Source organism: Mastomys coucha, unplaced genomic scaffold (genome assembly GCF_008632895.1).
Source record: "Mastomys coucha isolate ucsf_1 unplaced genomic scaffold, UCSF_Mcou_1 pScaffold12, whole genome shotgun sequence".
In the NCBI taxonomy this organism is placed as follows: domain Eukaryota; kingdom Metazoa; phylum Chordata; class Mammalia; order Rodentia; family Muridae; genus Mastomys; species Mastomys coucha.
The window spans coordinates 74,186,580-74,198,115 of record NW_022196894.1 but is presented as its reverse complement, the minus strand read 5'-3'; the positions used below and the strand labels follow the sequence as shown (position 1 = coordinate 74,198,115).

General features: G+C 39.7%; 1 long non-coding RNA gene across 1 annotated transcript; it reads left to right on the top strand.

The window, feature by feature from the left end:
• Positions 1–1,219: 1,219 nt before the first annotated feature.
• Positions 1,220–8,264, top strand: LOC116086507. The gene is made up of 4 exons (XR_004116961.1): positions 1,220–1,329; positions 4,472–4,611; positions 4,811–4,964; positions 7,654–8,264. It is a non-coding gene; the product is annotated as an uncharacterized LOC116086507 (long non-coding RNA).
• Positions 8,265–11,536: the final 3,272 nt, after the last annotated feature.

The following is an 11,536-nucleotide window of genomic DNA, read 5'->3' as shown; positions in this document are numbered from 1 at the left end:
AGAAATCCACCTGCCTCTGCCTCCCAAGTGCTGGGATTAAAGGCGTGTGCCACCACCGCCCAGCTATGTGTTCTTTTTAGAAAGATTACAATTAGAATAATTGGAGAACAGAAATTTGTGAATTAACGTAAATTAGTACAAAAGCCTGTTTTGAGAACTTCTACATCTGTCAGCTTTGCTTCTCACATATCTCCTTTATTAGGCATGATAGTTGGAACTGTAGAGCCACAGAATATTTCGTAAGAACTCCTACCTGCTGCATTACTCTATTTTATTGATATTCTCTGAGAAGATGTGGTAAACATGTGAAATAAGAATATAGTATTTAATCATGGTATAATTTGAGTATTTCTCAGCAAACGGATATTAACTTAAGGTCCACAGCAACACTATGCACATACACACACATACACACACACTCACACACACATGCACACATACATGCACACACACATGCATACACACATACACACACATAAACACACACATACACACACATATACACACATGTAAACACACAAACACATACACACACATACACACACACACATATACACACACATAAACACACAAACACATACACACACACATATACACACACATAAACACACACACACACACATACACACACACACACACATATACACACACATAAACACACAAACACATACACACACACATATACACACACATAAACACACACACACACACACACACACACACATATTTTCTGCCATGGGATGCTGCACCACAAAGGTCCTTGGTTGATGTAAGCTGGGCCCTCCATCCTAGACTACTTACACAATGGGACTACAAATCAGATTTGTTTGGTATATAATTAATGCACCAGTCTTAGGTACTCTACTATGGGAGCATAAGATAAACTAAGTACAGACCCAAAATCCACTTTTTCTATTGAGAAAAGAACACTATTTCTATTATTCGTTATCTTTTGTGTACACACATGTGGACCATGAAATTGCTTTTCTATCTTTACTATGCATTTCTCTTTGTTTAGAAAAGGCTTGAGATCTATTTCTGGATATAGAGCCTACTATGTTGCCAGAGATATTTGTAAGACATTTATAAGAAGAGCTCAGTTCATAGTGTAAATTTGAAGTTTTGAAAATGATAAAGTCTCAAATCTACCTTGTGTACCAGAATTATTTTCTGCCTTTACAAGCACTGATAACCTAGAATAATTTCATCATCACCTAAAGAAAAGAGTAAGCAACCTCAGAAAGAAGAGATTCTGTGATGTCACAGTGATACTGTTAGGCGATAGAATCCTCGCAGATAAGGAACTGTGGAAGAGTCCAGCTAAGACAGGTCCATGTGCTTGTTAAATCAGATGAGCGGCTTACTTATGGATAGCTCTGTGGTCTATATGATAAATCATGCCCCTGTTAATATCTCTAGCTATCTAGTTAATATCTCTAGCCATGTGCTTGTTAAATCAGATGAGCGGCTTACTTATGGATAGCTCTGTGGTCTATATGATAAATCATGCCCCTGTTAATATCTCTAGCTATCAAGAGCCCTTCCCTTGGCACTAGGTTTACTGTTCTAGGTTTTTCTTAACAAATGACCACAGACTGGGATTCTGAAGAGGAATGAATGTCTTTATTGTTCTGGGGGATAGAAATCTAGGAGCAAAGATCAGACTAGGTGTAGGTTTGTCTTGCTGTTTCTCTCCTTAGCTTCCAAATGGTCACTTTCTTTGTCCCTCTGTACACATAAGCCTGCCATATCTGTACCTTTTCCTAAGAATATTGGTGATATTGGATGGTCCCTGAAGAACAGTCACACATTTGAACTTCTTTATAGAATTAGATGCTGAAGTATGAATGTCTAGTATTTCAATGTATAAATCTTCTGGAAATCTACTCCAGTCTAGCACAGCCATGTTAAACACACTTTCCTTATTCCTACACACCATACCCTTGTGCCTTCAAATATTCTTTGTCTGTCTAACCTATAACTTCTTAGATTGCACGGTAAAAGGGTGGTAACTCTACACACACTCTACCACCATTAACATTTCCATTAGAATAGTTTTGCTAGAGACAATCTTATCTGAATTGAAAATTAATATAAAGATAAATCAGTATAACCTAGACTGGTTGCATGGCTCAGTGGATATAGATACCTGTCTACAAGCCAGTTGACCTAAGTTCGAGGCCCAGGATCCCCAGGTTATGGTAGAAAGAGAGAACCAAGTACATAACAAGCTGTTTTTTGGCTCCATCACTACGTACCTGCACAGAGAAATAAATATACAACAACTCCGACTTCATACAACAATAAAAACTATTGGTTACAAAGTATTCTCTGAAAGTAAGATCTGCACAGGGAAAAAGCTGCATGCATCTTATTGATGGACAGCATAGAAATAGATGGTTTTACCTCACCTTGAACAAGCCCCAAGTGGTTCTCCCACACTGAAGATGGGTTACAGTCCTCAGACCCTTTTTTTTCTTACGTATTACCTTTCTTCCAGATGTATGAAAAATGGCAGGCATGAGATTTTTTAAAATTATATTATGATGAATATGAGCAAATGAAACTACATAAGAAAGTAATTTCATTTTATAGGCCTTATTTCTCCACTTTCAGAATACATTATACATGTATATGTGTGTATATGTGTGTGTGGACAGAGAGAGAGAGAGAGAGAGAGAGAGAGAGAGAGAGAGAGAGAGAGAGAGAGAGAGATTGTATATAGACATGAAAACTTTAGCTCTACCATCTCATCCAAGTTCTGTAAACGATCCACACACTCCTTTCAGATTCCTTGGCCTTTGTTTTACTCGTAACTTGTGAAGAGTATAGGCCTGCATGTACATGCCCTCAAGTCATGTGACTTCAGCATGTCTTTGGCTAATGCGAGGGTGGGTGGCACACTGAAGCGTGGGAGCAATGGAAAGGTTAAGCTACTCTCCTTTCACCTCCAGCTTCACAGTGTGGCACCCCTTAGACTGTGTTTGCTGAATGGTCTTAGATCTTATCAGATTCACTTCCTTACAATTGGTTTTCCTGCTAAGTCAGGTTTTGAGACATACAAACTTTATATCTACTCTCTATTCTTCCACTTTTGAGACTGTGAACACTTTATGTTTTCAGTAATCCCACCACCCTCCCAAGAACCACTCCAGGCCAGCCTCTCTATCTCTCCAGTATCCAATGGCTACTCAGAAATCATGCCTGCTTTGCTCTTAGCTTAATAGGAGTCCCAGAACAAACTGATAATCATTACCTCAATGAAAAATGGGTTTCTGCCCTCCTTCTGGTGCGGTGGCTGCCCTCTCCTATCTCTTTACAGAAAAAGCCCATCATTGGGGCCCCCTCGGTATTTGTGGATGGAGGAAAGAGAGGAGCCACAGCAAATATTAACAACCCCCTGGGGATGAACCACTGTTACCCAATTCAAAGAGCTGCCCCATCATCCCCCCTCCCATATAAAGGACCATATGCAACCTACTTAGCCCTAAAAGAAGTCACCAGGCCCATTAAACTTTTTCTAAGACAGTGTACATGCTGTTAATTTGCTCCCCTGGCTGTCAAGATCCTTTGTCAAATTAGACACCTCTACTCACACAGGTTTCCACCCTTTTATGGGAAAGAGCCACTCACTCTACATGCAGCATATCAGAACCCACAGTTCCTTGCCTGGTCCAATATCTTAGGGAAAGGCCCTCACTGAGCAGACTGCCTGAACGGGAATGAACACAGACACCCTTGCACAAGCAGATCAATTTCACTACGCACGCACGCGCACACACACACACACACACACACACACACACATATAAAGGGGCTTCTCGACTGCTTCCTCCACACCCCTCTTGCTCTGCCTCAAACGATATTAAAAATATGCTGTTCTTGTGCATCCCTTATTATTACCCCAGCTTTACAAACTATGGGCTCTAATCCAATGCCCTATGGCAAATTGTTGTCACCTACATTCCTTAATTTGGCAGGCAATAATATGTCTTGGTGACTATTGGTGCATACGTTTTATATGACCTACAGCCCAAAACAATAGAAAACTCAAAAAGATTAATTTGACATATTGTCTGCACCTTTGGCTTCATGGCCATTCCCCAACAGATGAAACCCAACAATGTCCCTGCCTTTATCATCTCCCAATCCAAAACCTTCTGCTCACAATGAGAAATTGCCCACCATACAAGGATTCTTCAAAAAGCCCAGAGCCAAGAACATATCATACCCTAAAATGTCTACTTATAAAATAAATGCCTACCCCCATAACATACAATTAATGATGACTCTGGCTACTCTCTATAATTTAACATCTACAAATGTGCCAAATATCCTCGTATCTCCCTCCATTAGCACACACCAGGAATAACCCTGTCTATCCTAGTCCGGTGGTCCTATCCCTTAGGGTTTAGAAGGGACCAGATCCCTTTTCTTACAATTGGAAGATGTTTTGTTTGTATCTTTCCAGAGGACAACCTAGGCGTATTTCATCATCCCACCAAACAAGAAGATAGCCTGCGTCTCACTTGACAGATCAAGGAAGGAGGGGGTGGAGGAGATGATGGAACAACAAGATCTGCTGAAAGGACTTCCATGACCTGGTGGCAGGTACCCAAGCCATGTGCCCTCCCAATACCCACTACTGGAGACTCTTTGCTAGGGAGACCTATGACAAAAACAACAAAATCATAGGAATCCAGAATTCCCCACTTGAAGGATGCTGAGCCAGGATGGAAATTACCTCGACACCCCAACTGCATCTCCACTATCCCCAGCCCATTCCTCTGCTTTCCTTATTGCAACACAGGTGATTGCCTCCAGTAGGCCTCCATATATGGAGGTTGCAAACATTGGGGATGTGGAATTGAATCCACCAGATATAGTGGCACCATGCTTGAAAACTCATTATCACCTTTCCATCAGCGGTCCCTGGGAAGAACAATCCTGAGCAGGAGTTGTGGGTAAGCTCTACACTAATGACTATGCTAAATACCCTGTCTCTCTCCAGCTTGTCTCTGCCTCTAAATCGGTCTTTACCCACGTCAACCTGCTACAACAGGAAAACCAAACTCAGAAGGAGGTCTCAGCCACTCCCTCCTGGCTGCAATACATCCAACATGCAGCTGACCTCCCTGTAACCAACCACCCTTGGTGCTTCTATGTTTTCCTCTCACAGCCACTATCAGCAGCTGTTCCCATTAGAATCTTGCTCCAAGAACCTCATGGAGACACATTTCATGTATTCACATGAAAGTCACAAAACATTCCTTTCTTCAATCTACCCCTACCCTTCTGTCTTATAGGACCCTCTTCAAGATCCTACATGTCCCCCTAACATCACTGGCACCAAGACAGCATGCGCTAATCCCCCCACCTTCTCTACTGGAACAACACTACTGCTTCCTGCATTATACTCCCCCTTTAAAGGCTTCTGCACCCCCAGGTTTATCTCTATGAGCCTGAAGAACTTACTTTAGAGCTGGGACGTCTAAAGAAAAGAGGGCTCTTCATCCTCTGTTCATGGGACTAGGTCTCACCGACTTGTTGGGTGCTCTTGGAGCAGCCAGAGCAGCCCTCCTCCAAACACACCATCTGGCCAGTGACTTCCAGGATAAGCTTGACAGGGCAGTGGCTTCCACCACACACAGTCTTGAGACCCTCCAGTGACAGGCCCTGGACTTAATGACTGATGAAAAAGGAGGGATTTGCTTTGTGTTGGGGAAAGAATGTTGCTTCTATGTCAGTAAATCTGGGCTGGTAGAACCAATCATACTTATGCTCAAAGATCTCAGGCAAGATCTCCGAGCACATTCTGCATCTAACACCCCATAGTACTCTACTCCACAATACTCAAACACTCTGGTAGATTGCCTTCTCCCCAACTTGGACCCCATACTGGCCTTTGGGGCCATACTTCTCCTGGCACCCTGGCTCATCTAATTTCTAAAATAGTAGATTTTAGCATTGCAAACATCACTGCCAACTGGCTTCTGGTTCAGTATCAAACCATCCCCCACACAGAAGCTGATGTCTATGATGATACCTCCCCCCACCCCTCTGTAAAACAAAAATGGGGAGATGTGGGTCAAATGCCACCAGGGGAATGAGCCTGGAGCAAGAGGGAGGTCAAGACAGGTTCAAACCCTGAAATTTTTACCTTGAGATTAGCAGGAGTGAGGATGGCTCCCTCCCCCTTTGGGTCTGCCTGTCCCTGGGCTTGTTGCTCTATGACTCTCACCTCCAGGAACTTTGATGTAGTCACATAGCCTGATGGACAAATTACAGGTTTGACTTCCTCTCTCCATATAAGGGAGGTGTCTAGCAAGCACCGAAAATTTCTCTTCATGTAAATGTAGCATTACTAGGGTCTCAGCTTCAGCCAATAATGTACATTCAAATTGAAAACCCATACTCACTCCTTGAGATTTATATAGCTCTAACTACCCCTGAATAAAAAAATCTGTGAACCAGGAAAACTGTCTCAGAGAAGGCCTCTTTGCCCCACCCCCTACATTAACACTCAGGATAAGTAATCCTAACTAACCACTAACCGGTCTGGACAAGCTTTCTTCCTTTTCATTCCAACCCAGTGTGGCAATAATACATGAGTCTTAGATATGAAACACAATGTATTTATGTCCTCCTAATGCCTAACAAACTACTGTCTTTGCACAAAAATTCACATTTATGCCCCGAAGCTAGAGTTGTGTACAGTTGTGTATAGGTTCTATCCTCAAGCCCTCCAATGCCATTCTCTCTCTCTCTCTCTCTCTCTCTCTCTCTCTCTCTCTCTCTCTCTCTCTTTTAGCTTTTTGGGTTTTTTGTTTTATGTTCTTTTTGTTTGGTTATTCATTTGTTTGTTTGTTTGTTTTTGTTTTTGTTTTTTGTTTTTCGAGACAGGGTTTCTCTGTATAGCCCTGGCTGTCCTGGAACTCACTCTGTAGACCAGGCTGACCTCGAACTCAGAAATCAGCCTGCCTCTGCCTCCCAAGTGTGCCGCTACCACCAGACCCAGTGCCAATTTCAAAAGTTCTTTCCACATTTACCTTTCATCATGATTCTTTCCTGAATTTTATTTTCACAAATATGAGTGAGCTCCTTACTATTCAGACTCTTAGAAGTTATTCCTAAGATTTTCTTGATATATTAAAGTTAATAAATGTTTAGGCATGAGATAAACCATTTCCAAATCTGGACTTAAGAGACTAGAAAATACTCCTTAAAATACAGTGTTGGCATGTTTTCCACTGGTTATTCTTTGAAACTGCAGCCATAGAAGTCTCTCTGGAAAGCTTTCATTTTGTAGAAGAGATCCAGGACTCCATGGGGAATCTATGTTGGTCAAGAAGCTATGTCAGAAGGAGGGTTATTCCAAAACTATGATAATTACCATCCTTAGTCTACTGACAAAATACCTCTCAAAGAAATTTAGCCGGGCGGTGGTGGCGCACGCCTTTAATCCTAGCACTTGGGAGGCAGAGGCAGGCGGATTTCCGAGTTCGAGGCCAGCCTGGTCTACAGAGTGAGTACCGGGACAGCCGGGGCTACAGAGAGAAACCCTGTCTCAAAAAACCAAAAAAAAAAAAAAAAAAAAAAAAAAAAAAAAAAAGAAATTTAGGTGACAATGGTTTATTTGTCTCACCGTTGCAGAGGTGATAGCCTACCATCGAAAGGAAGCCATGACAGAGTTGACACCGCAGTTGGGAATTCAGGCTGCTGGAACCAGCAAAGAGATATCCCACAAGCCTGCATTCAGCTACCTATTTCTGCCACCAGCTCCTCATCTGCTACAGGCTCCATAAATGCCTAAAACAGTGCAAGGAACTAAGGATCAATTGATCAAGTGTTTTTCCCTATGGCAGACATCTCATATTCAACCCATGACAAGGAATTTATATTGACAACAAGACAACTGTTTTACATGTTGTGGGTGGTGACACTGTTGGGTTTTGACTTTGAAGCAGGGTGTTACTATAATCCAGACTGGCCTTGAATACACAGTGTAGCTCTGCATAGGCTGACGTGGAAGTCATGGAAATCCTCCTGACATCTCTTTTCAATTGTTGGAATTGTGTGCATAGACATTGAAATTATAAGCACCCTGCTTGGTTTAAGACAATCTTCATTATCTAGCATTCCCTTCCCTTATTCTGTCATAACTTCTATTGCCATACTCCAACCCAAATATCCCATTTTCTTATCTGTTTCCAAATCTATAAAAGCTGTATGAGGAGTTATTAAATGGATCAGTTCAAACCAAATACACTAAAGCACTAAATGATTATTTTCTCCTGATTGTTGGCACTATCTTCCCAAGTACCAAATTAAGTAGGGTTTCTTCTCACTGATCTGTCTGGTTGTCAAATTCATTTAAAGCCCAGAGGGTATAAGACATTTTTGTACTTCCCCACATTAGATAAACCCTGTAGATGGGCAGTAAGGAGAACCAGTCAGCTGGTATTCACTACTCCAATTCCAGGAAAACAAGAGAAGCAGCAGGGTTAAGTGAGGTTGGTTGAAGAACTTGGCAATCCACAAAGGAATTGTGCTATTGAAATTCCAGTAATAGTTTAATTAGTCAGCTCATGTACAAGTGACCTTGCCTAGAAATTCTTGAGCAGTTCTGGCCTCAGACCCTTGGTGAATATTTCTATTTTGGATAAAAGGAAAATGCACAAAATTGTATATAAATATTCCAAAATTAAAATATATATTAAGGTTATAGAAGTCAGAAAATAGACTATATGCATGTAGAAAGAGAAGTCTTAAATATTAATCAGAAATGATGTTCAGCTTCGCTTTTAGAATAGTGGCATTTATATCACATGGGTGATCATTAAACATAAATGAATTAAAATGAATTTATAAACAAAATAATGCAAATTAATAAATTATAAGAAAATAAACATTCAGAACTATTCAGAAACAATTTAGCATGTATGCTTTATATCATCTTATAAAAGGACATATGAATATGACAACCTACTAATGTATCTGCTTATTAATTTGATCTATTTAGTATAAAAATACATAGAATTTTTCATTGTAAAGTTTAGCTTGATAGTACTATTTAAATCTGCCATAACCTCAGCTTGCACTAGTATGTTACAATAGTCTCCCTGACTGTAAAGGATACATTCAAGACACTCACTTATCCCAATACTTTGGAACAAAGCAAATTGGCATGTTTTTTCTATAAATATTTATGAACCAGTTTAATGTTTAAGTGTGAGACACAGTAAGTGGTTGACAATAATCATTAATAAAAGAGAAATAATATGCTATGTCTAAGTTATGTAAATAATTCTCAACATACCTCATTGTCCCTTTATGTTTTCATGGGTAAGGAAACACTCTCTAGCTTCTCTTTCACATGATTAACTTGTCACCTTCATTTCTTCTGCACGTGGTCTTCTAAATATACCCATAGATTAGTGATGCTCTTACCTTTGGTCAGAAATTCCCATTTGAAGTAGGAAGTAGTCAATGAAGACACTCGTAACAGTTGATATTACTATAAATTGAGTGCTCAGTCCTAAGTGAAAAGTTTATATAAACTATTACAAGGCGCAGAGAACATCCTGGAGCATGGAGCAGGAAAAAGAGGCATGTAGAAGAATTCTGTGAAATGCTGTCTTCTGGACATGACACCGTTAGTTAATGCAACAATTCAGAGGAGCTGTGGTTACTTGTACATAGCTTGCATAAGGTTAAGCCAGTGAATAATCTAGATGGAGGAGGGGGTCCTGGGGCTCTGCCCATAGGTGAATAGCTATTTTCAACTTATGGTTGTTCAGGGAGAGGCAGCCTCTTTTGTTGGGATAAATTGTTACTCAAAGATTACTCAAAGCCCACACAATCTATGGCTCCACAAAAATGTGCACGAGAGCTCTAATTGGGCTCAGAGGGTTAATTTTAAAAAAAGATAATCTGAAAGTGTGAGGGCAAGTACTTAGGGAGTCAGAGGAAGTAAGAAGGGAACTGAAGAATTAAGATTGGATATGGTCAAGATTCATTCTCTATGTGTATGAAGTTATAAAAAAGTATATAAAGAATATTCTTAAAAGAACAAAGTTGCATCAAATGTCTTTCTTATCTTTATTTGTACCAGCTGTACAGTAGTTGAGGAGCTCTAGGCTTAAGAACCATCATATAGTTCTAGAAAAATAGAGATGTTGAAATGTATGTGTGGAAAAATTAAATAAAGAATGTGGCTCTGTTTTTTCTCCTGTTGAAAGGATCAAAGATGGACTCTTTGAAATATTATAAAGCTTGAGAAGACAAATTAAATGTATGATATTATTATGAGTTACCATAATATTTCATAGTAGCCCAATTGTGGAAGTTAGCTCCAGGAAGTAAATACCACATTATTGATGAAATAATAGAAAATCAATATTTAATACATATAATAAAAATGCTCTTATTGAAACTATAATGTAACAACTGAAAAATATCACATTTTCATTCTTTATCATATATAATTCACAGGAAAGTAAAGTGCATTTTATTTGACTGTTTCTAGTTAGGCTATGAGAGAAAGGCAGGACATGCACAAACTCCATCCTACAGACATAAAAATCTACTCTGAATAGGAGCTGAATAACCTGTCAATATTTCAAAGCAAATGTGCAGGCACACTAAAATATATAGCTATCATAATGCCTTAGTAAATACTCATTGAAGAAGAAAACAACTCTTTCTAGTCTAGTGTTTTAGAGGTGACATAGGCCGACTTAAAGGAGGGAAGAAGATTTTAGAATGATGTCTTACCTGCAAGGATTATTTGAAAGAGAACTGAAAAAAACATCAGGTAGTATTGATTCAGAATTTGTTTGTGCAGCTCTTGAAGAGAGCAGTACAGGCCAAGGTGATGCCTAGTCTTGCATTAAGAGCTCCTATTTAATCTTCAAATGTTTTCCATTTTTAGAAAATAAATAAATATCAAGTCAAGAATATAAATAATTTTGATATAAAGAATATATATGTAACAACAGTTGGTAAAAATATAGCAACTTTTTGAAGCCACAAACTCTCCACTCACTACCATTTTCCATTTTTCTTTTATGTAGTGATTTCTTGGGAAAAAGAAAGAAAGAAAGAAAGAAACTGCTTACTTTGATGTTCTTGCTTTCTCTGCCTTTGACATCCATCCGAAGTTTATTTCTATAATACAATTTCTTTTCACAATAGCACCAAATTAAACGTAGTTCTGAAAAGTGACAATATTGTAGAGGCTCTGTGTCAATGATGTTTTGTTAATGGTGGCAGCCAAACATCTGAGCACCAAGTTTGTGTAAATAATCTGACTCCTGGTGGCAGATGAGGTGCCTCTTACTGCTGAAGACAAAAATTCCAGGTCTCTCGAGAAGTCCTCACTAATTGCACTAATCCAATGCTTTTCTAGACCGAAAGCATCTATACCTTGGGAGGCAACAACAGATTGTTTCAATTTCATTCTAGAACTGGGGATAGTGGGGACTGAGAACCCAGTAGGCATTAGGGAGTAAGGATTTCCAGTGTGATCTCCTTC